General features: G+C 38.9%; 1 protein-coding gene across 1 annotated transcript in view; it reads right to left on the bottom strand.

Annotated features, from left to right (window-relative positions):
• LOC124168456 (amidophosphoribosyltransferase-like) overlaps positions 1 to 27,088 on the bottom strand; it is a 55,437-nt gene extending 28,349 nt beyond the window's left edge. Inside the window, exon 1 of the mRNA XM_046546716.1 lies at positions 26,991 to 27,088. The gene's annotated coding sequence lies outside the window, so the exon portion shown is untranslated. The remainder of the gene's footprint in view (positions 1 to 26,990) is intronic.
• Between the last annotated feature and the right edge of the window lie 104 nt (positions 27,089 to 27,192).

The raw sequence follows: 27,192 nt of genomic DNA, 5'->3' as shown, positions 1-27,192 counted from the left end.
ATTAATTATCACACTCGAGTTAATGCCTGATTACACGAACGTTTTTGGCGCACCAGAACGGAACATGTACGAATGCATAAATCAGATTAGGACAATTTCTATTTTCTAACCAGGCAAAAGCATAAGTTGGGTGTTTTCACGGTGCGTTTTAGCGTTCATTCTCGCGTTCCTACATTTAGATATTAACTTGTTCGAGTTAATGCACCGCGTAAAAAGGCCTTGAGAAAAAATGCCTAGAGATCGTCAACGACCCCATTAAAGGAAAAAACCAACCGAGATTCTTCAGGGTGATGGGAAACTTCAAAATAAAATATTTTGCGAACGAAACTTTGAAAGAAAATCAAAATGAAGACGAGAGAGAAATCCCCATGAGGCAAAAAATCGATCTAATATCCAAAAAGTCAAAGATCAAGAATATTTACAATAATTTCCACGAGAAAAAATTACCCCGGACCTAGAATCTAACCACGGACCATCTTTTTCCTCAAGGCATTTATTTACAATTTTACCGCCGTTAACACGCCAGAGTTAAATTGTTCTATAAATCATTATTACTGTGGAGGATTTTGAATACTGAAGTCAATAGAAAAGATTCAGTACATAATCAATACCTGTGCATTACGGGGATAAATCACAATTAGGTAATATTTGAAAAAATTAGGTATAGCAAGAAAAATTATGATAGGCTTGTAATTTTCCAATAAAGAATTGAGTGAAATAAGCATGAAACATATAAATTAAATATGAAAATAAATGCGAACTGTCACAATATCTCTTTAAAAAAAACTAGAAAAAGTTTACGGTGAGTTTACAGGAAAATTCATTTAGACCTCTACGGTTGATTTTAGGTCAACAAGAAAGATATTTTTAAAAATTCATTTCGCAGACCATTTAAATGATTTACAAAATCGCCACTTGTAATTTTCGAAGTAACAGGTGGCCCATCAATTGTTAACGATCTTACAACGATACAAACAATAATAATAATACGTCTTTATTGGGCGAGATTGGGACTAGAAAGTCCCATCTTCCATCTAAGAGCAACAAACAAGGCCATTCTGACGAGTTGTGGGCAAACAGTCAATTTTCAAATAATTAAAGGAAAATATTGTAGAAATTGTCTCTATTTACGAGTCACAGCTCAATTTTTACACCAATAGAGATAAGTTTTAATCTGGATTGGAACACTCATATAAATTTCACAATTCGTTGGCACATAATTTCTTACCATTATTTATGAACGTAAAATACATAAGAAATTAGTTGCGACATCATGGCAAATACAGCCATTGTCAGTTGCAGATAGTCAGATAGCTTCGTGGTACAATAACACACGTAAAAATCAGAGATCGTAAAGCTAGGTTTACACCTGCTAGAAATTGCGCGAGTTTACTGTCTGACAGTCAAAATTGCAAGTGTAAACGGGTCGGCGAGCAGTGTCGCGAGCTGGGCGGCGGAGTGTCTGACACTTCGACTCGCAGGTCTAAACATGAAACTTAGCTCTAGCAATTTCTCGCGCTCGCACTGTCGCCTGATCAAACCGTGGGAGATATTTCCCGACACTTTTGCGGAAGTTGGGCTGAGGTGTAGTTGTGTTGTCTCTCGAGTCTCCTGTAATTTGTTGTTTTTTGTTTGTTTTTTTTGTGTCATGTTTTTTTGTTGATGGATGAAGGGAAAAGGATGGAAAATCCCCTTGAGCAAAGTAGTTACAAATGGTCGGACTTGGAGACAAAAAAACTTATTACGTTATATGAAGAAAGCGAAATATTGTGGAATGTGACCCTGAAAGATTACAGAAACTGAGTGAAAAATCAGGAATCTTTGCGTGACATTAGCAAGAAGAATAAATGCATCAGAGAATGATAAGAGTCACCTAAAAAATAGAGATTGTATGACGAAGAAAGTGCATAGATAGTACAGCGCCAAACATATAGTACCACTTCAGTGGCACAAATTTTCTCTCAAGTAGATTGGGATTAGGTGCGTATAATAGGCTATTATACGCATATCCTATTATACGCACCTTGGATTGGGATGGACAATTTTACTACTTTACTAGTATTAGCTATTCTTATAAAATTTGAAGAAAATTATAATTGAACTTTCATAACTTCCTTCGGTCTGGTAATGAATTCAAATATACGATGATATTTAAGTGGAGTTAACATGGAAGTAGTGGCCACAAGCAATATAAGCTGAGATTTGTATATCGGAAGGAATCAGGTTCAGTGGATGATTCCTATATGTTTTCCATTTCTATGTTACCTCTTCCGCTAAAATCAAATCATAAAAACAACATCTTATGGAAGGATATCAGGCCGTCTTCGATCAGGTATTGTAGACCCATTAAATTATTTCTGGAAGATGAAAGTTATGAGGTAACTGGGAAAGAAGTGCAAAAAATAAAGGCACAGATATCTCCACTGATGCCCTTGGTCATCGAAATAAACGGGAAGAAATTGTACAAAGTATCAGAATTTTGACGTTAAAAGAATCCTGACATTTCATCACGCATTAGTTGAGTAGAGGTGGAATTATTTCATTGGTTTGGAGCAATTCTTAGCGCACTTTCCTGTGGTTTCTCCATAAGTACCAGTGAATTTGAGAAGTATGCTAAAAAACAGAAGAAATGTACATGCGTCATACTCATGGTATTACATGCCTTTCATGGTACTTAAAATATAATTCATGGGACAAAAGTGATTCATTGCCCCAATTGTATTGCGTTCCGAAGAGGCCCAAGAAGCAAGGAATAAGCATATTCGGAAATTCAAAGAAAATCATGCGCTGAAATACTCAAGAAAGGACACAACGAGAGATGTTTTAACCTACTATTAGTCACATCTGACCTTATGTTTCCAGTATTAGTTCGTTGCACCCAAGGCATTGTTATTCCCTCTCGATGGATGCCAGGCAGCTTCTCAGGGAACCAATATTACCTGCGCCTAATGAAATGAGTAATGTTAAAGAGTTGGAGGACGTGGAGTCGGTAAATGTCGGAGATGAATAGAGTTGGGAGAGTAATAATGATGAAGGTGACTAACGTTCCGCAGTTCACTTTCTGTGAAAAACGATTTTACGTTTAAATCCTGTGTTTAAGAGCATATTTTTTAACGTAATTAGTTCATTAAATTAAGAAAAGCACATTACTATACAATTTTTTAATGATTTTCTTCATATTTCTCAAGTGTTTTGTAACATGAAATTATTTTGCAAATTAAATTAATTTTTTCAAAAAACCACCATGAAAAGACGTGTGATATTGTTATTTTGTGTTTTTGTCTATAATTAGGCATTTCTGAATGTTTTCACGACAAAAGATCTAAGTTTTTTGAGAAAAATAATTTTGTCCCGCTAGATTCGCAGTTGGAACCACTGTGCCATCCGTTTGGTTACTGTGGATATTTACACATACGTAAACATGCCAATATAACGAATAAAAAGGTTTATAATTATCAGAGGCAAGAAAACGTGGGGTTATAACTATCTGCCGCTGACTCGCTGATATCGATTCCCTCAAAACTATGTCCTGTTTTTGGACTTATGGCCCAACAAAGTAGAGCAGATTCTCCAGCTCTGTAGCTAACACCCTGATGAAATTCCTAAACTGTTGAGAGTCCTCTATTTGTAACTCATTTACTTAAAGTCGTGAAAGCTCTCAAATATTGCCTTCTATCAATCCATTCCTTAACCCAGATACTCCTCTTCCTTTTTTTCTGTTAATGTAATCTATGCCAATAATCAAGTAACACTATTGTAGCGGCAGTTTGCGCACGTCTACTTCGTGACATTGTAAAAAGCTACTGACCACGGTACGGGAGGGACCACTTCCGCGAGTTGAAATTGCACCGAATGCTGTCACATGTAAACGGATTTCATACCAACTGTCGCAACCAACAGTGACACTGGCTCGCGCGAGAGCTCGCAAAATAACTCGCGTCCAACTCTCGGGAAAAATTGCATCTGTGAGTTTAAATAATACGAATCATTTTACTTCTACGTGGGCAGAAAACGTTACTAAAATATCCTTCCTATCTACTTTATATTACAGAAAACACAGTTCTCGTTTTCCTTTCCGCGTGAATTCCACGGCGCGCAACTAGTAATTCCAAGCAGGGTTTTTTCCTAACCCACATTAAGGTATTCGCCCAATGGCACAACCTGAGCAGTTTTGCATGACAATGATCACAACCTTTGTCCTTCAACGACCACCTACCGCCCCTAAAACGCTCACGCTTTCAGCGACTAAAATTTTAACAAGAAATCCTCACAGGCTACCACGAAAAAGATGAACCGATAAATTAAACCTTCGATAACAGACATATTCAACGGCGTAAATAGTGTCCACTAGGCACGTTTTTCCTGCATATTGCGCAACGACTGATAATTAACAGAGTCAGCGGTGTACAGTTTAATTCATTCCACTTTTACGCATAGGCTGATATCTGCTCCAAGCTGTTTTCTGTAAATTCTCCTGGGTATTTTATAAATATTGTGACAGGATGATAATGGGTAATCATTTTCTTCCGGAAAGCAGAAGTTACTTATGTGATGGAAACATTCTGCCACTAATTAATTGAAGCGGGATCCTCATCAACAGGATCGTCACCACAATATTTATACTCATACGCCAGGGTAATCCTCCATTGTCTAAACGAAAGCTTTATTATTTCGCAGCAAGCTTGAAGACACAAGATAGGTTATGTGGACTAGATAGAAGGAAATAGAATAACCTTGCATGTTTCCCTTCTTTGCTCTATTTTCTCCAAGGAGCTAGTTAATTTAATTAAATAAGAACTTTTAATCACACCGTTACCGATTTTATTAGCATAAACCTAATCACCTAGCATTGATATATTGTCAGTATTCCACTAAGGAACTATTTATCAGAACAGAATTTGGAGCACGGTTCTCTAGGCGAGTGAGAAATGGACAATGACAGCGAGAAATCAATAGTAGACGCTTTCGAAATTTGGATCAAATGACTCGACCGAGTCAGAAATGAGGAAGTACTAAGAGTAGGAGAGAAGAGACGCATCGTAAAAACCCTGATAAGAGAACGAAACAACCTAATTGACCATACGCTGAGACATGATGGGCTGATAAAGACAATCGTCGAGGGACAAGTTCATGGCAAGAATGGAAAACGAAGACAGCGGATAAAATATGTAGAAGAGGTAAAGAAGAATATGAAAGAGAAGAAATGCGTAGGCGTAAAAATATAAGCTGACTGGAGAATCGAGATGAGAGCTGCGTCGAACCATAGGATTATTGACCAGGGATGACAATGATAGCGTACTTTTGAACAGTAGCACCAATAATCAAGCTACTACAGGACGGAATAGGACCTTCAGTACGTAGTCCCATTGGTGGATACCCAGCACCATAATGAGCCTGAATTTGTGGATGATACGAAGACTTCCCCGTCCTTGCCTTCTCCTGCTCATCCTATGGGCTTGTTAACTTTATTCCATAATCGATTGCGATTGACTTTGAAAAAAAAACGAGATCCGTATTTTTCCGATTTTTCATCATTTGCTTACTTCTCGCGTTCTTCGCAACGAAAACTCGTCAGTCTCAACCCTTTCGCAGATACGTTAATGACGTCACGCACTTCTTAGAGCTAATAACTATTATTCCACGGTCTCGCACGGTTCACTGATTTTTGCACTTTTGCGAGCGATTCTTTCCCTCAATCAGATGACCTCTCTGAACAAGCAAATGAGCCAATTCTCTCGTGACGAAACCGTCACATGAAAATTGAGCAGCAACTTTCGCATTCTCGTTCTTCAAAATTAAGCAAAAAATACTATTTTAGTCATATTGGCAGGAAAACCAAAGTAAGAATATTAAAAAAATGGTATAAGAAAGTGTGGTAACATACGGAGCAGAGTTTTGGGACAGTCAGGAAAAAAACGGAAGTAGGTTCCTTAAAAAAAGTTAGAAATTATAGAATAATGAAAATGATGGAATCGGAAAAAGATAAATTCGACGAGGTAGAAAGGAACAACTACTCTGATTTTGCCAAGTTATAGAGATGGACTACACCAGTTGGCCCATGCGAATTTTGTATTGGAGACCTCCATAAAAACTGATAAGAGGACCAAGAGTGAATTGGAGACAGGAAATGCAGAGAGCATTAGAAATAAGGAGAATGAGGGAAGGGGAGTGTCATGACAGAGAGAAATGGAAGCTGAGTCCAGGAAAATGAGGACAGCCGTAGGCAACCTGCTGTATACATATTATATTTTAAAATTATGAGAGAATGGGGAATATTAATATTTCGTCGTAGTTTAACTTTCTTTCCCTTCCATTAACTTCTTTCGTTAATTGCCAATTTTTGTCTGAGTGAACGACCCCATTAGGTTCCAGACCCTATAGTATCCGGAGGAAATTCCAGAGAACGACCTCGATCAGGAAAGAATCTCAGGCCGCAGCGTAAACCATCAACGCACGCTTCAAGGATGGACGCGAGCGACGAGCCCCACCCTCTTTCTCTCTCGGAGCACGCAATAGGGGCTCGGTGTATGGACGACGAAGGGCTGCCAAGCAATAGTGATAGCCCCCCGTCCCCCTCCGTCTCGGATGACCCCCGCGAATAGTTGCGGCTCAGCAGCAGCGTCTAGTCAACGCGTCAACTTGCATCCAAAGCCGTCGATTTCGCAAGCCTCGCCAGGACATCAGCCAGTTGTTTTCATCATATCCCTCGGAAGAGGCGACCCCGGATCACACAACTCTTTCGCAATCCCATCTCGTTCGACTGATTACGGTTACAGTAATGCGACATCTCCAATACGGGTGCTCCAATTTCAAGGAATCTTCTCCAATCGCAGCAGAAGAGACCTGGAAAGAATTTCCGTATTTCGATAGCGGCTACTATCTAAGACGTCACGTAGATAGCTTCACGAAAGGGTGAGTTATCGACAAGACTTAGGTTAAGACTTAAGTCTGCATCGCTACCGAAAATAATCGTCGTGCCGGAGCTGCTTGGCCCTCTCGATAACCTAATCGACATCCGAAAAGCTTTCACCTCGCGAAATTGCTTGGATATCTGGTTATATTCAAAACTTTACAATAGATACGTTCCGATTGATTTAAATAATTTACCTAATCGTTCAGTACATTCACTCAGTTTGTTCGATCTAATCATTTATCATTTCATCATCAAACAGATACCACACACTATGAGACGGTAAATGCGTATTTTGCTGGGGAGCCTCGAGAATCCCACAATGTGGAATAGACTCTCCATTCAATCACCGTACACAGACCAGACGCGACGGTGGAGCTTCCACATGGTAGTTGGCTCGCGCTCTAATCTAGGATTTTTTCTTCAAACCCGAGAATCGCCACCCTAAAGCAATACAGATGAAGACCGTGAAAAAAATCTCTAACACTCAAATTAGAATCTTTAATGAATATAAATAATTCTTTGAAAAATAATGATGTTGAAAAGTAATAGTTTTTTTTTATATTTTGCTAAGCATAGAAATATGATTTACCCTTCCATTCTTTGGGCCGACACCAGTAGATAGATATAGGTAGTAATAAATATAAAACCGAATCTTCATTTTTTTAAACAAATCAATGCAATCATAGACGTTGAAGAGTACATTACATGAGGCTATGGTGGGCGAAGAGGGTTGATGAAACCCTTGTGCGAAGCAGGGTGTCGCACAGAGATTAGCTATTATTTTTACCGGTAGGGGTAAAATTTAATACTTCCATAATTTTTTCTTTAAGATGTACGTAATGCCATAGAAAATTGAAATTATTATAGTCACAATCTCACTTCACCATCCAATGTGGTTAATAATTGTAGCCTTCGGCAAATGTCTTACGGAGTTGCTCTTTCCCAAAACATCAAATGCCAATCACAGCGGATGGGATCCATAAGTCACCAAAGATTAGGATTCGAGGGGGATGGAGGAAAAATGCATCGATTGATAAAGGGACCTCTCCGAAATGAAAGACAATGCCAAACCGAAAAATCTGCAGTGACAGACCATGCCACCAATACCGGCCATTTCATCCGTTTGGAATGAAAGAGTCAATCTTTTTTTGATAAAAAATTAGTAATTGTACATTAATTCTCATTAGGAATGCTTTGCAGAGAACACGGAAGCAGTATGTAAAAACATCCGTTGGAGTATTGCCACTCTACCGATCAGAAACTTGGACTTTTTGAAAAGCTGACCAAAAAAAAAACTACATGCCTTCGACACCTGGTGCTCGCGGCGGGTGTTGAAATTCAAAGGTGAGGGTGAAAAATGAGGTGTAATGGAGTAAATACATAATCCATATTTTCAGCTAGTAATGGATCTATTTAACCTCACTGAGAAATAAATAAATATTTAAAAAACGTTTGTAACTTAACTTTATTAATCGCATAATTATTTAATAGCTTGCTTCTACTCCACGCATAGCGGTCGTGACGAAGCAATCACTGTTTTTCAGGAAATAAGCCGCCGTAAGAGAGTCAACCAACGGTAAACTGTCGTATTGTGCCTTCTTAAATCCCTCCTAAGTCAATTTGTCCTCAGAGGAACTCAAAGCTCGGCGATGATTACTTACTTCGATCTCTTTCAATCAAAGTTCTAATCCCTTAGCGAAGTGAAGTATGTGCCATGCGATAGAGACAGAAGGCGTTTCAGGTCACGTGCATTCAAGCGATATTCCAGAACTTTAATTAACATTTAACGACGTTTGAGGAGTACAGGGAGATTTCTGGCCTATATGTTTGGACTCGTGAGAAAATTTTCTATTCAATGAGACCTAGTAGCATGATGAAAAAATTTCATGCATGTTCCCCATTGGTGAAGTTAGGTCATTGTGGAGCACCATGCGCCAGAGAAGGTCCCGATGGATGGCCATGCCATAAGACATAGCAATCACAAAGGAATTCAATGGAGGGAAAATTGATGGAAAATTCCTCTGAGGAAGACCAAGAGTTAAGCACGTCATCATCTTGAAATTTTCAGGATGGACGAAGTAGACCCTGGGTAACACATGCCTGAACCTCAAATGTGAAAATTCGCATTCATATTCCCTAAGATACAAATATTTAATACTTGAAACACAAGCTTATGCTGATTTGAGTCTCAAATGAGTAATTCGTCACTATTTTATACAAATACGGTTGAGAGGGAGGCAAGTGTTCTCTTAACCAACGAAGATGAAAGGGTCATTGAATCACATCCGAATCCTTCGTTGGACACTACGTTGCAAATATCTGAACGTGAATCCATGTATTTACGCGATGGTTGGATATGAATGCCTCATCCATTGCGAAGTAAGTCAATCTAACCAAAGCACTAACTCAATCATTATGGATGAAGTCAACGCGCCCAAAAACTATAGTAAGAAAATGTAAGATGCGTCTATTTGGTCTTCTCAGCGGGCGAAAAATTCCATCACGAAATACCAATCGCATGCCAAGTATAAAAAAGGTCACGGTTCAAGTAATAGGCTCCCTTATCACATTCAAGCAAAAAACTCGATTCCCTTCAACAGCTGGTCCTTTCACGCGCTTCAGAACCCCTAGTGATAAGCCTATCGACACTCCTCTGGAGAAACTTCGATAATGTACGCGCAGGCGCCATAAAGAGACAATAAGTGCAAGGCGGGGAAAATAATCTCACCAAGCAAATAGGTGGTACGGAACTTCGAGGAGGCGACCGACAGCTACTGTGATTTGCGCCGTAGGAAGGATGGAGAGAAACCTGGTGTCGAACATTTCCTGCTCTTGACGAGAGATACCAATAGGCATCACGGTTTAACACCCTATCCGATGGACGGACTGCTGTTTCTGAAGTGTGACAAGTAAGTATGTTACACTAACAGGGATCGGATAACATATGAAAATTCACCAACAAGATTTACCCTAGCCCCACGGGGTGTGAAACTAAGAACCTGGCCACCACACCAACCCGAATCTCAGCAAATCGGTATTTTAACTGAAAGATCAGAAACTACTAGGAAACTACGAAAGAGAACTTTCGCTGTACCTGACCGAACTCAGAAATATGGAGATGAACCCTTTCCTCGATACCATCACCCATGGGGAATATGTAGGTGAGCCGCGATCCACATATAGCAATTTAAATTCATTGAATACTACATGGCTAACAGACTATATATATGTAATAAATTATGCATACAAAATACGAAGTCTATCCTTTTCTCCATTACGAATAAAACTTTCGCCATTGCAAAAGTCATTTCTGTATTTTAGCGATCCTGACGAAGGTTTTTTTTACGCCCTAGACGGTTTCCAGGATTAGCGAACCTAAATCAGCTCAACATATTTCCATACATCGTGATGAAATTCAGATATTGGATTTAGCTTGGTTTGAGGTCGCCGACACCAAAGTAAGGGAGATAATTCACAAAATTAACCGAGGTTCCAACGGGAGCGAAACCAGGGAGCCCGGCTAACACATCAGAACGTCGCCAATGACATGGTCAGAGAGCAAACACTATATTAGTTAAACCTGAATGACTTCCGGTAAGAAATCAGCAAACTTACTCTCGAATCTTCAGAGCAGTGATAAATAGTCAAACATTCTGGTCAAAGTTTTGAACCAATATCAGCGAATATTTATTCAAGCTTCATTCATAATCTCATAATAAAAGTTACGAAAAACTCTATAACTTCCGAAAAAGTGTAGTCTCACAGAAAGTACCTGCATCATAGACATCTGCAAACAGAGGTGGACTGAACATGAACCCTTTGAACAAGGGCGTTAAGAAATCACCGGTATAATCAGTGTAGGCTAAGAACCGACCGCTTTCACTAGGAAAGCGATAGACAATAAAGGAAACTCTTACCACAACGTAATTTTTAAGGAGAAATATCACGAAAACCAAATAAAATGTGCATGGGTGGATATTTCAAAACTAAAATAATCACCTTATCACTAGAAGAAATCTCCTGAATGTTGCCGTTACATAACCCGGACTACTTTCTTTTGGCGGAAAAAGTTCCCGTTCACAGAAGCATGTTCTCCACAGGTCAAGAAAAAACTATATTCTCTGGCTTCGACACTCGCCAACGGTGTCATTATTTAGCCTTATCTTCCTTCTCCGGTAACGCTCAAACATACTCCTACGGACCGTGCAGTCAATAAATAACAGTTACACAAACAGCGCCATGCTAGTTTTCACACTCAGAGGCTTTGAAAAAAAACGCAATGATACATGAATGCGCGCAAGGGCATTCAAAAATAAAATAAGCCCATCCCATGATTTTAGCCGATATGCCGCAATCAAATCCAATCAGAAAATTATTCATACACCTGGATGTATAACGAAGAATCAAATTATGTCAAATTTTTCAAGACAGGTGTTATGGAGGACAAATGAACAATTCGTAGAGGTCATTCCCACGAAATAATTGGGGCAACATGTACCCTGTCATAAGAGCGCACTAAAAACTTAATCAATAGTCATCTAAGGACATAGATACCTAGAACTTAAAGCTATAATCATATGATATTTAAATTCAATATGAAAGCGTCAATGGACTACAATGGTACGAATATGCCCATATATTTTGTCGGAAAACGATCGACGAATGTAGTCAGCTATAGGAATGGTACAAAAATAGACTTTCAGGTCCACAATTCTCTTTAGTCAAACGATTTTGCGTCGTGTTTCTCGACAAATTCTCTAATTTTGATGCTTCATTAGTTAAACAAACGTCATCCGTATCACGAGATATTCGAGGTGTACCAGTTTGACCGAGTTACGTAATACACTCTCTCGCCTCCTTACAACACTCGTTTACATAAAATCTTTGACTCGTACCACTTGAAAAGCGGCAAAATATGGCCCAAGTCTGCAATCAATTCCAAAGTTTTCATAATTTGACCTGAATATCACAAGTATTGATCGCCAAGAGGTGACTTAAATATCCATAAATTCCCTACTATATATGCTATAAATAATATTCTTCCAGTTTTTTTTATTATACGAAAATAATTAAGCCCTTAATTATTTCCAAAGATTTCACGACTTGGCCCGAAAATCTTTTCGGTGCTAAAATCCAGCCTTGACGAATTTCTTCCGAGAAAAGACCCAATATCACCGATTCTTCGCTCGTAATATTTTCATGATCTCATCTGCCAGGGTAATACTTTGAGTTAACGTTTTTAAGTAAATTCATATCTGCATCAATTGGAATTTCGTAAAAGAGTATCCACCCAAGAGATTCATCCCAAACCCACGCTCTACCTATAGTCCGTGCGTTTTATTCGTCAATTGAGATTCCAGTAAAGAGGAACACGGGAACTGGGGGGAATTTGAACATGGCGGAATATAGCAACTTGAATCCTGGAAACCATAAATTTCCCGGACATTTCGACTTGTTGATATTAGAGAATGAAATGTTCTCTAGGGACGTTTAACCGGTAGCAGTTTTCTCCTTGTTCAAAAAAGAACCAAAAATTTACGAAATCACACAAAGAAATTCCAATTTACTTGAAAAAAAGGAGGCAAATACATTCAGCCACCGCTCGTGTACTTACGTAAGTGAAAAACAAGAAGACAAGAGATATCCTATCATGAAAATGGATTAATTATTATTTCAGAAAAAATCATATTTTTGATGTAAATTCGGTTATCAACATTGGCCAAGAAATAAACGAGGATAAGGGAAGGCAACAAAAAAAAACTATTTACTAACATAACTGGGGCACCCAGAGAAAAAAATAAAATACCTACTCCGATTTATGACCATTATCCAAAAGCTACATTAAAAATTAATCACAAAAAGCAATCGTTGGAAACATTTCGAAGTGGAATCAAAAAGAACTTAGACTCTTCAAGATCTTCATCACAAAAAAGTTACTAGCGAAAACACGAAGTGAATAAGGCCGACTATGTTTTCAAGATCGTGCAAAGGTGAAGACACACCTCATCTTTGCGTGACAAGAGAACAAGGGAGGAGCAGGAAGAGAATATACAATCCAAACTAGATTGGAGCTAATCCGTGCCAAAAAAAACATGCCAGCCAATCAACTGAGATATTCAAGCGTTTAAGCAAAACACATCAAAATTCCAGAAAATTCTCGCGTTTAGAACAACCACACGGAAGGAAAATCATACAGAGAATGGGATACTATAGCCAGGAGACACCGAACCGGAAAACTTCATATCAAACATCTATAACCTATGATGAACCGGTCAAGCTTACATATCGATCCCAACGAGCAAAGATTATTCACTTGATTGTTTACGGGGTTGCAACTGTACACTGTATACAGTGTACAGTCTTCTTTTACAGGAAGGATGATCACTACGGAAGGTGATGGATTCAGCAAGGATTAAGCGGGAATGAAACGAAATAAGAGCCAATGAAGAGGTGCTCCAAAAAAGTTGGCGAGAAGAAGGAATTTATGGATGAGATGATGAGGGTCACATAGTGCGAATGAACGGAATACTACATGAAACGAGTAAAACGTAAACACGGAAAACACTTAACGGACATTGACATTGAAGCGTGGGGAAAGATATTGTTCTTATTTCTAAATAATTTCCGAAGAATCTATGCACTTCATGAGGACCAAGGATATGATTGTGTAGCTTTATGGGAGAGAGAGAGAGAAGAAGAATGCTTACGGGACATGATGCTAACAAACAAAGCTAAAGGATTCCTACCGATCGATCGCTCCCACTCAGTGACACATTACTCGCTAATAACTTAATCTATCATTTTCAGACGTTCAGGTTTTATAGAGTATATCTTAATATCTTAGGTAACATTAGACTGAATCTAACAAAAAATTGGAAAAATGTACCTCGATAGATGTAATTTTTCACACTTGGGATACAGGTTAATCGCATATAAAAATAAGTTAACAAACGTCTACTTACCCTTATACTTTCAGGTTACATCTTAAATGAGTAATTTAGGAAAAAACAAGTATTCTTTCTCGTTCTTCATTCCGTTCCCACGGATTACCAATGTCAATGTCAATGTCAAAGTCTGATTATCAATGACCTCCAGCTTTACGGATGTCCACACCCAAATTTCCCCATGAGGACTAGGACAACCCGAAGAGTTCGCTTCTCCAAATGGCTTTGCTGTAATGAGAGGAAGGTGTAACCACATTTGCTACAGTACCCAGTGCGCGGAAGAAAGAAGGCGTAAACGCCGCATCTTCATGGGGAAGAACTTCAGGGCGCCTGCGGGGGGAATGGGGCTTTTCAATGTCTCATGGGTTGAAGATTTTTTTGAACTTTTTACAAATGAATAAATGGAAGAATGGAATCGTCTAAGCAGCCCTTTATGAGGAATCTAGGAGGATTTTTAACACCTCTAGGAGCGGTAATAACAAAATTGCAATTTCTAGAATGTGATTTGACTTCATCAGGAACGGAGGGCGATTTTAAATAAAATTACTTTGAAAAATCAGTAAAATTATCTCGTCTTCACGGTATAGTGATGGTGTACAGTATATTGGTTTACTGCACACTGGTGTTGATAAAAAAAGGATACTGAAAGGAAGGAAATTGAATAAATCCACAACTCAGGACCAAGATGGAAGATGTATTCCACATAATGATGCCTGAGAAGATAATGGTGAGGTGAGAAAGGATTTTTTGCGGAGACCGTAAATTCCGGCGAGACAAAGTATTCATAATAAGTATATTTAATTAAAATATTTAGAGACTTCCTAGGAAGGGCTGGAAAGTAGAGACTTCCCATCTGTATCGAGTGTTTCAGTCCACCTACGATCCATCACCAGTTTTTTTGCATTCACCATTCACCTCGCAACCTCGAACCTGCATTAATTCCTCGCACCGAGGTACAGCGAAAAGTACCGATATCAACCACTCACGAACGTCTTACATGGCACGCGCAAGCTTGCATTGCACCTCAGGTGAGTAAAGAGAAAGCTGTTCTAAAGGTATTTAGAACACGTGACAGACTTGTCCCGCCATTTAGCCAGACATATCGGGGCTAAATTTCTAACAGTAACCACTACCTAAGCGTTTACGTAACCTTTGACCAAAGAGCCAAAGAGTCGAGTTAGCTACCAACAGCAACGCAGAGAGAGTTCGGCAGCGTCCGTTAGTTCGAAAATGGTTTGACGAGGAGCGATAGTTCAAATCGCAAAGAAAAGGCAGTAGTTGACTAAGAATGATTACTCCACAGGCATGAACTCACCCTAAATTAGTAGATTATATACATGATAATTGCACTTCGAAAGTACCACTACCTTCCGGTCTAACATGGACAGGTTCGCCATTTACGTTTTAAAGGTACAATCCAGGTTTTATAACAAAGTTGCATATTATGGACATGCACGTTTAATTACGCTATCGCAAAATTAAAGATAAATAGTGAACCGAACGAAGTGCAATACTTAAATCTTCCATTATGTTGAGGTTTCACAGGGTGAAGCCTGAAGTTACTATTACTAAATTAGTTTCTGCCTCATAAACAGCTGATCAGTACAAATGAAATCCCTAAAGGAGAAATATTCTTCAAATCAGAATGGGGCTACAAACCTTTGGAGGCATAAAGCAGATGTCGTCGCAATCCGAAAGGATTCTGAAGTGTCTTGGTCCCTTTGCAAATGCCCGGATAAGTTCTAGCTCTCACCAGTGGGAACGAACTCAACGTACGACAAATGAAAGGATTCAGGAGGCACATTCGTCTACTCCGCGAACTAAAGCAAAAATTTTAACGAAAGCCATTTTAAAAAAATTTGCCATTGTGCCTAAATTGCCATAATAAAGCATTTTAATCACTATTTTGTGAATTGGCATTAAAAACGACTAAAACGCTGGTGTGCCAGTTAGTACTACGGGTGCACTGTTTGAGAAAATATTGACTGCGATTGCATCATGTGCAAGACCAAAATTAAAATAAATTGTAATCGTAATTGCAATCCTGCTGATTACTTTTTCAACCAGTGATGTGCACTTGCAAATAATCATAACTTTGACAGTGTAATTTTCATTGATACCGATTACGTTTTATTTATTTATAACTTCCCCGTAAACAGCACTTTTAGGCCTTTACAACGGAGGATAAACAGTACACAACACAAAAATCCATTCCCTGGATAGGGACCACTTACCCAGGTGGGATTCGAACTCACGACCTACGGTTTGGCAGGCGAGGACTTTACCCCATCGCCACCGAGGCCGGCATTTTCGATACTTTTCTCTTCCTTCCTTATGGCATGAAGAGCATTACACCAGATTTTTGTCAAAATGACGTCTACCTTGTACCAGTAATCAACATTTTTTAGAGAAGTAGTGAAACAAGAGCCGGTGTAAATATTTATACATGCAATTTCCACAAATTTACACCCCTGACGGTCCCCCTTTTTCGTCAAGTTAGTCGATAGAGTACAAATAGTAGAGGGAAGGTTATTTAATTAAAATGAGGGACGTAATAACCCCGACTCGAAAAAAACATAGCTGGGCAGTAGTGCCAAGATTGCCCATCAACTTAACAATTTTTAATCGATGGAATGGTCAAAAAATATTCTACGCCGGACCAAAATTAGAGGAAAAAAAGAAAGGCAAATTCCACTGCCTAAAAACGTTTCGGGTTGGCTAGTCTTACCCCCAAAGGAAAAAAAAACGTTCGAACCGAAAACCTTTCACCATAGATGTCAATCATAGGCTTAGCAGTCGGGAAAATAAGAGATCTCTACACGATAGGGAGATAGCGCCTGAGAACAGTTGGTCAAATTCGATTAATAATGATAATGAAGTAAACACCAAGCATATTACGCCACCTATAAAATTCATGCCGCTGGATTAACGAATTTGTTTGGAGGCCAAAGACCATGCGAACGACGATCGCGTTCACAAACAAACACCATTTGCAGCACATGGATTAAAATCACTTTTAAAACTCGACGACAGAAAAATAACTGCCGAAAAAGGGCCAAATTAGATGGGTAAAGATGTATGACGAAAAAGAGGCGTGCGGTAAGCAAACGATTCATTCAGTCTATTATTATTATACTACTCCGAAACGCAGATCGGAGCCGGAAGTAACGCACTTGTTTAGAGACATACTGAAACTCGCCACATCACAGGCTTCGAATAAAAATTAGGAGTAAACTCTAAACCCAGAAATGAAATGGTAGAAGGTAAATTTCTAATAGTGTAGAGTAATTTTATTGGTTTGCTGTAAAAAAAGGAGGGATATAGACGGGGAAAATAGAAACTAGAGAAATAGAAATCGAATGATATTAGGAGACAGCAACGAATCTAGATAGGAAGGAAAAGAAGAGGAATGACCTCAAACTGACACCAACAGGCATGGGAATAAACTTGAAGAGAGAAAGAGGGTGATCTAATATAAAGCTATGAATGGAGAGGTGCCCTGCATGCAAAGGCGAAAACACTAAAGGTAGGAATGGGTTGGAAAATAGCGTCATAAACCAATTAAAATAATAGTAAATAGGGTGCATTATGAGGGCACATATCCATTTGAACCGAGGACCGGGCGTATGTTGACCTTTTTTGGTGACGTGTTTGTTTTTGTTCACGCTTTCATCTTGAAAATTTTCAAGTATATACCGTAAGCCATTTCCAAAAAAATCTCAAATACAAAAACTTGGTATATCAGTAAAAATACCGAGGCATATTTTTTTCAAATACGGGAAAGTTTACACCAGAGTCTACTTTAAATATATTCAATACATCAAGATGATGACATACGTTTTTAGCGAGTAATCCGTCACCAAAAATGATCAATAGTGTTGGAGGGATAAGTCCTCTTGAGGGATGAAATTCAGAAGAGCAGCAGGATAGTGATGGTAGCAGGGTCGCCAGAAAATCCGAAACCGCCAACAAACCACCGCGAAACCTTCAGGATCAGGATCTCGTATTTTTTCGCACGACATCGAAACGGCCCGCAAACCACAAGTTGAGAGCACCAGAAACCAAAAGTACCAGCTATCTACCACATTCCGGGGTAGTGTGGTCACATTGGCAAGACGACTGGAGTCGCAGATACCAGAATCAAAGAAAATTCTAATTACACGGTGCCAACGCCTATATCGTGGAGAGCTACGAAGCAAGCAATAAAGTAGAATCTGAGTTGCTATATAACATAGGTTTTTCCTCAATCCAAATCGTACTGGGCTCTTAATGGGCTAATTTTTGGCAGGAGAACTATCATTTGACTTTTGAAGTCGCCGGAGTTTTGAAGGTATGATCCCAAAAACAAAACACATAATACATGGGAAGAAAGTTTTTCATCATGCACGCCAAAAGAAGAGTTACAACACACAGCTGCTAAACGATAGCAATGGAAGCGGCAAAAGGGCCTGTGCAGCGTAATCAACACCGTCAAATTGAGTGTAATCTCAGAAAGGACCTCAAAAAAATAAAAAAATAATCCACTCCGATGTAACCCTGGTACCTACACCTATGTAAAAGAGCCACTCCGTTTCTTTCGAGCAAATTGTTTGCTTAAAGGGGATACGGGTATATCTGGGTTAAATTTGGGCCGACAACGCCGGCTCCATCACTTAACCGGAATCAGGGAGCCCAGCACATAGGAATTTAAAATTCCAAATAAAGGCAGGTCTCCCACAAATAATTTTTATTTTTTTCAGATGAAAATGTATATTTTTCTCGTTTATTAAGGAAATGAATAATTTCATCGTCAAATGTTTTTTTGGATTATTTAAATAAAATATTATATTGAAATTAAAATTTGGAGGAAATTAAACAAGAAACAGCGCGAAGTAAAATTATTTTTCCCAGCGAATAAACTATGTGAAAAGGTCTTGGGATTACAAACCGGATGGCAGTCCCGAGGTTTTCGGCGCGAAAAAGAGAATATAGCAAAACTTAAATATAGTTTGAGAGAAAATCACATCAACACCCTATCATAAATTTAAATAATTGCATTTGGGCCCATAGGAATACGATTATGTCACCGCCAGGATTGGCTACCAATATTGCCTTAAATATATTGCTAAAATAATTTCTAATTTATATAAAAGGATCACCAGTTTAATTAACCGAAAGAAATTTATTTTAGTCAGGGGAAACGGTAAGAGTGGATAAAAGGAAAAGAAAAAAATCTAAATTACAGAAATACCAAAATCAGTGCACTATTTGTAATAGAAAGATGCCGAATAAATGCTACAAGGGTCATTTGACTTTGCATCTTGCCGAAAAAGGCACAAATCTATACGTCTCATTTGTGAAGCCACTAAAATTCTAGTCCACTTAGTATTTCACCGAGATTTACCTTTTTTCCTGAAAGAAGATATATATATATATATATATATAATTTTCAAGTTCATCAATAATTTAGATGAATCAAAGTCTCCATTTACTGATAGCACGGTAAGTATTACACTTTTAGGGAAACCTCCCTAAAGAGGATCGGAAGTGTACGGCAACTGAGAATTTCAAAACTTTATCTTCTTATTTTGGCACACACAAGTGGTGGACTCTATCCTTGGTATTAGGTCTCGGTCACACTTTGACGGCAACATAAATGTCTCTAATAATGAGATAAGCCGCCTAGGAAAAAAATTACCATCATCAACAGTAATAAATCCGATGATTGGATTGACGTAGCTTTCTACTCATTTCTCTTGCCGGCTTATCTTTAACGCACAAATTATTCTTCAGCTTTACACCCTTCATCATCTGCTCCATGTATCTCATCCTAGACCTACCGCTGCCGTTCTTCTCTTCCACCTGTTCTTCAACGATAATTTTCACTAGAATTATCGTCTCACGATGTGGTCAATGTAACCTTCCTGTCTTCCACTCAACGTTATCAAAAGACTTTTCTTTTTCTTTGAGTGATCTGCTGAGTTGGAACGAAGTTTTTTGCTAGCTTTCAAGATGAAGCCATCTTTAACTTCATGAATAAAATAGTGATTTCAGGTCAAGGTGAACGACCGCATTTTTGGCCTATTTCCATCCCATTCTGTTTGACAGCTTCCACCTTTGCTCGGGTGATTTTAATCACGGGTTCAATCTCTATCATTCCAACTGAATTATAGAAGACAATTTACACCAGCATGTTCAAAAAGACTATAATATTCTGACAATGACCAAAGACAGCAACATAGTTTCGGCCGTCTTACACGGCGAAAGATTTTGCACAAGCGGATGAACGTGATATTGAAGCAGGGGCGTAGCCAGGAATTTCGTTTGGGGGGTGGGTCCAAAACCAGAGGGGGAGACTTATTGAAAACGGGGTACTAAGTATTAGGTTTTAAAGTAATTTTAACGCTTTACATAATCGAAAAAACTTCATTTGTTAAAGAAATATTTTGTAAATTCATGATTTTTCAAAATTTTGTTTTCTTTAATGAAGAAAAATTATCGAGTTGTTAAATTTGGGGGGGAGTCCGGACCCCCTGGACCCCCCTGGCTACGCCATTGTATTGTAGACTTGTTTAATATGATCAAATTTGTTGTATTCAATGTTTTTACGTAAGAGCTGAAAGCCCTCCAGCACTTGATTTCAGTCAATTTAACACTTTGTTAAAATATTAACGAAAGCATGACAGAATCATCAAGTTTGTGGCACTCTGAATTACATTCCAAAGCTTGAATTCAATGATTGATTGATTCGTGAGGCGTAAGTGAAGAGGCGTCAGCTCTAATCAACGGGCTTAGGGGGTCCGTTCATTGCTCGAAAATAAAGCGGACTATGAAAAACTAATGGCCATAAGTACGTCGTTTTAAATTGGCCTAAGTACTGGACTGACATTTTCAGCCGTTTCCAAGGAAAATGGTTGGAAGGCCAGATATTTCTCATTTTCCGCTTCTTCTCACTCCATCCCCCATCTGAACTACTAATAATGTAATCTACCTACATACTTTTGTGCAATTCTTAACCCGCCTGGCATGCTCATGAAATTTCATTCAAGAGACGGCAAAATGAAAATCGCTCGCCGCACGAACATCTCCACGCAATATGACAATTCAGAATCAAATGGTATTCATAAAAAAAGTATTACCTAAGAAATATAAGGACTAAATTATCCCTATCATTATCGCCCCAAATTAGCGTTAGACCTCGATGGATATCGACCATGATTGCAAAACTTCTATTTACAAATTTAAGCAACAAGCATTTGTGTTCGATCGCGCAGTCGCCATCCTACTTCGACCGAAAACGATACAAGCCAGGTGATCATACCATAAACATGATTTCGCGCTGGATCCATCGCATTTTTGACAGTGAAATATTAGCAATCAGGGCGTTGCGGGCTACCGCCGCTATAATTTCAAGTCCATTTTTGGCATGAAGACCTAGCGCTGAATACTAAGTCACAAACTGAATGCTGCCAAGCGACCGTTTGACGACGGCAAGCTCCTCGCATAATTATTCAAAATCTGGGACTGGTATCCTCCGTCAAAAATATAACCACAGCCGCTCCAAAATTACAATAAAGCAGAGTAGGCAAATACCACTGGAACTCGGAGGTTCCCTTCGGAGGGTTTTGCCTTGTTTGATATGTTTTCTCGACTAGCCTAGTAAGTATTGTGTCATATATGCGACTGATTCGTATTTATAGGGTGTAAATGCCGAACTGAGTGGCCGATGTCATTGGACACTTGTAACATGGGGAATAGTAATTTAAGAAGGAGGAATTTGATAATGAGGTTGAGAGAAACTCGCCGTACAAAATGGCCAACGACCAACGCAAGGAGATGAGGAGAAAGAAACACAGCATGAATACATATCTATCAGACCACTCAAGGTGGCTTCACAGAGCCAAAAGTAAGAGGCCAAGAGTGAAACCTCAACTACGTAATTATCATTACGGATAGTGATAACAGTAAAACAAACAGGCCAGTACAAGGGTATATAAATTTAAGATAAAATCCGGACTCTCTCGAAAGATCTCATAAAAACGAACGCTAACATTTTCTTCGCCTAGGATATCCTAACCACCGTCTACATTAGAAAATCTACAATAATTAATCCTATACACCCAAATATCACCCTAATAAAAATCTCAAAAAGGTCAAACTTTCCACCACCTACTTCCCTGGCGGGCACTAACTGAATAGAATTATTTTAAGCTTCTATCCTCTTCTTTCTAGTAACCTCATCACTGGAAACATATTCACTAATTGCCTTCCGACGGCCACCAAATCTCTCTTCCAACTTAAAGCCACAAAACAGCTCTCAAAGTTCACAACCTGAACCAAAACTTAAACTACCCCATGCCAAAGTCCACGTCGCAAAAGCTGTACGACCTTCGTAACCCAATGAAAAAAATACTTGTTTTCCCGCTTCCTTTCAATCAATCCTCCAATTGCTCTACAAATAATGTAATCCATACTTTTGTGCCGTTCTTGCCCCACCTGACACGCTCATGACGTTTCCTTCATTAGACGACAAAATAAAAACAGCTCGCCGCATGAACATCTCAACGCCAAGAGGGCATTCCAATGGAAGGGGTGAGAAGCCAAGGGGTACAAGTGATTTTTTTCTAGATATAGTTAGGTACAGAAATTGATGGAAGAAATATACAAAAACTTGGTGGCCAAGGGATACGAGTGAGACACTCTTCTGTGCTGATGTCGAATGGAAAATCAAATGCACGACTATACATCTAGGTGATCTCGTTTGTTTTCTTTGCCTAATTTCTGTACTTCACTCTGTTAAGAGAAAAATCACTTGTATCCTTTCGCTTCTCACACCCTCAATTCAGGTCTGCGTCGATGCATACCCAGGGAAAGAGAGTCCTAACAAACGCGAACCTCATACCTACTTGTCCGTTCGCAAATCTAAGCACGGGCATCGAAATCATTAGCATGTTTACCTAATTGAAATTCAAAACTCTGTATTGGCGCTAGACGAAGATATTTAGAAGGCACCAAAAGATAGCGAAGCGACGAGTGCGAGTTTTTCAAGCACGCCACCTCGCCGGCGTTCTATGATAAACACTTCCACTAGCAAATGAAAACACAAATATAAACAAGTGCTGAATTTCAATATAGAAAAGGGTTTCGAACATAAAAGAAGAAAATTACTCCGTAATTTCTATGATTAAATTTATCAGTGTTTACTATGCTTCGCGATTAGCATATAACACTATTTGAGGGTGAGTCCTTTCTCATCGATATCTGTAGCTGGGAATACCAAATAACAGCATTACCATTCCAACAGAAACTGCTAAGGTTCCATACATAACTGACTGACTTCTGAGCAATCCTCCTATCTCAAATATCTTCACACAAACGTAATCAATTCCGAAAGTTTGAACCAGCCGCGTGAACGACGAGAAAATTTACATTAATCGCCACGTGAATAATTACCCCGGACCGGGATTCCCACGCAATTGATCTACCTTTCTATTTGCAGATACCAACATTTTCATGAAAACTAAGTTTGGTATGTCACTAGACCCTTGGTAGAAATCTAAGGGTCTAATCTACTTTTTATTTGAAAAGCCAGAGATCCTTGATTGGAATTTCCGCGGATTTTTTCCCATTGTAGCTTTAATGAAAATGGTTTTTTTGCGATAAAGATAACTCTTTTTTCGCCACAAAATGGATAGGATTGACGGCCTATATTGCAATAGGAGATAATTGCCATTATTATTTAACGATCAAGAGTTCATTTAATTTTTATTTAAGCACTCCTGAGAAGGCAGTGGTAACGAATTGGCTTATTTTTGGAGTTGGGCAAACGCTTAATTTTGCATACGTGAGGTCATGGGAAGGGGTGAAAAATGACCAAAAATGTGATTCCGTAATACTGAAAGATCCAATAGAAGATCTCACTCGGTTGAATGCAACGGAACCCGGCATTTCGGCAAGTTTAATAAGGGAAAGTTGTGGGGGCGTCATCTTAGTATTCTCTAACTATGAACATAGAGTAAGTATATACTTACTCTATGCTATGAATGATTACCACGCAATTGGAAAAAGAACTGGGTAAATACTGCTCCAGGGCCGTCGGTTTTGCCAGGGTTTGCGTTAGCGGCAAAAGACGTGAGGGATGGAGTGTGGGGGAGGACTGCCTCTATCTGTCCCTGTCCATTCATGGCTATACCCTTAATTACAGCGTACTTGCCACCAAATGCTTACGCCTACTATGTTCACAGAATTCATTCCCGAGACCAGCAAAAACGTGAGTAAAGTACGCGCAATCGGAGATGGGACTCCCCGTGGTGTATCTTGTGGCTAGCCAGGTATTTTGCGTACATCTTATCTTGCGCTTACATTTATGCAAGAAAAAGTACAGTAATAATACCCATATAAATTTCGTCATTTTTGAGCAGCTGGGGAGGCCCACATCAGGGGCGGATCCAGGATTATTGTCTGGACACAAGAGTATGATAGGTCTCCTCATGTTTGAGATTAGATACAAAATACAACGATTACCGTATAAAATATTCTCTTAATTTTGATGCGAAAGTAATTAACAATAAATTAAATGATTAAGACTCCGTAATACACTAAATAAAACGAACGTGATGATAACCGCATTAAAAATCTTGTCTAGTTTTTAAGCGTCTAAGGGGGGCACGTGCTCCCGTGCCCCCCGCCCTAAATACGCCTATGACCCATATGGTGCACTTACTTATTCCATTTTGCCGATTAAATTATAAAATTTCAATGACCCCTGCAAGATGAAAATAAAGTAAAAAAACTGAAAAAATAAAATAAAAACTACTTCAAGAAAACAACTCTTAAACAAGCCTTTCCCGATTCTTTCAGGAAAATTGCCTGTTTCTAAGATTAGTAACTTCGCGTTAATTAGCCAAACGGTGAAAAATTAGTTAAGATAAAAATATAATTTGTACAAAAAAATGAGACAAATATAAAAAGTTTTAAAATGTTATTGAAAATAACAAAATACAAATATGTTAAAAAACATATTCATTGGAAAATATGATCAAAACTAATTATTGCTAATTTGAAGTTGCCGCTGTTTGTCAGTTAAAAACCAGGGGAAAATAACTGTTTGAAATCACGCAAATGATTTAGAATCAACCTTCTTATCACAAAAGCACGACGCAGGCTACGAATATGCTAACATATGCGGAAATATTCGAATGCATCATAAAGCGGCGTATTGGGATGAATAACTGGAGTCATCGGCCTAGCTTCAATCGCACCCGTCGCGAGTGAAATTTATCTTCAAAAGGATGCGTGAAGAATAAAATGTTAAAAATTAATACTATAATTCGAATGGATGAAGAGAGGCAGTAGCCGAAATGACTGAGAGATGTTGCAGCACTGTTCTACAGGAAAATAACATCTCGAACATTCATAAGGATAAGAAATAACTTTTTCTGGCAGAAAAACATTATTATGAACATGCTTGAAACAAAGGTACGTAATAGCCACATTATCGCTGTGAGATGTTGTTTACTACCAAGCTGCCGAGGTAAGTAGAGAACCGATACCCCTCCCACCACAAAAATATCAATCCGCCAGTTCTCGAAGGTGTGCAACACAAGCTAACTATGCGCCCACAGAATGATAAACTTTAACTGAATATAAATTAATCCAATGGATACAATCGAATCCTATAATTCTACCGTTCAATGCAACAGAAGCAGCCAGGAGATCGCGGTTCGTCAAAAACTTCTGCTGGCGTACAGACAGCGTTTTCAGATGTTAAGCGAATTAGGCTGGAAGCCGTTAGAGACTCGGAGGCTGTGCGCTAGGCTTATATTGCTTGAAGAATTGAGAATAGACATCTTTAAAGGCCTGTTTACACGATACATTAACACGTACGAGTTAATGTACGTTTGCGTGATTGATTTTTGTGGACCGGGATGGAACATGTACGAATGCATGAACCAAATCAGAACAGGTTCTATTTTCTGTGCATGCATTCGCACAAGTTGGGTGGTTAGACGGTGCATTTTGGCGTTCATTCTCGCGTTCATACATTTAGACATTAACCCGTACGTGTTAATGTACCGTGTAAACAGGCCTTAAGAGCGACACGCAGATCATAATATTAGAGCCCCACTATATTTCCAGGTCCGACAGAAACGACAAATTAAGAGAAATATTTTGCCGAACGGATAGATATTGGAATTCGTTTTCCCCCGAACCACAAAGGACTTTAATAAATGCTAAATATAATTTCGTTAGAGCATTTCCTTCTTAATATGTAAACGGCTGATATCCTAACACCCCCTGCCACACGCCTTTTAGGCGGCTGGCGGGTAGTATATAGATGAGATGTCTTTATAGTTTCGGCATCATTGGAAAAGCAAATTGACATGAAAAACGAGGTCTTTGAAAGACTGAAGCCAATAAATTTACAGAAACAGGGGTAAATACGCCGCGTTGTATTTTTTTTCAAAAACATGTAATTAGCGATTTCGAGTTTACACCGGGTAGATACATTCACCGTAACAAGGAACTCCCACTTCTTACGAGGATATGGCGCGTAGCACTCAATGTCCACAATAATAGTAGAAGTCGAACCAGAAAAATTTATAAATCGATAAAAGAATGACAATTTCACGAATTTCGAAGAAAAAAATCACATAAAATATAAGGAATTAAACACATTCAGATCCAAGAATTCGATTATGTCAACTAAAAAAATTCAATCAAATCTAGATGGAAAAATACTTCCCCACATTATTCAATATTCCGCAAGTGCGTTCAAAATTCACGCGTTCGAATTGTTCACAACTTTAAGCAGTACCTTCATTTGTTTTATAAACAACTGACTGCCACACTACAAAATTAAAACGTTATCCATCTAACAATTTATTTTCGATCGTATTTAATAACAGCAAGCCATCCTATAATTTGTGCCGTAGTATCATTGCCACTTCACTAAGTTTGCCATGAAATAACTTATTGCATAAACTTACATAAGCCCAAGATCACGTTACCGCTAAACATCAATGGTAACTGAACTATAAAAGCGGTCCTTTAAATCTTTATTTCAACACTTATACACCCCACGAACGCTCTTTTCCGAGATATTCCGCTTCCATTAGCCATTAAAAAAGCAAAGGAAAAACATCAACACTTACTGTAAGTCAGCCGAAGCGACCGCGTTCCTTACAACTCTATTCCCGGCGGTCAGACAGAAGAATGAATTCTTGAGTGCTTCGAAAAGGCTGGCCGGCATGTATGACTACGCTGCGGTGGGGGAGGGGAACAGAATGGAAACATCACGTGATCTTTCACAGAGAACTGCTGGCGGGAAGTGGGAAAGGAAAGGTGGTGTGAGAA

This window comes from Ischnura elegans, chromosome 1 (assembly GCF_921293095.1).
Source record: "Ischnura elegans chromosome 1, ioIscEleg1.1, whole genome shotgun sequence".
Taxonomy (NCBI): domain Eukaryota; kingdom Metazoa; phylum Arthropoda; class Insecta; order Odonata; family Coenagrionidae; genus Ischnura; species Ischnura elegans.
Note: the sequence above shows the minus strand (reverse complement) of the source record. Positions and strands in the feature narration are given on the sequence as shown.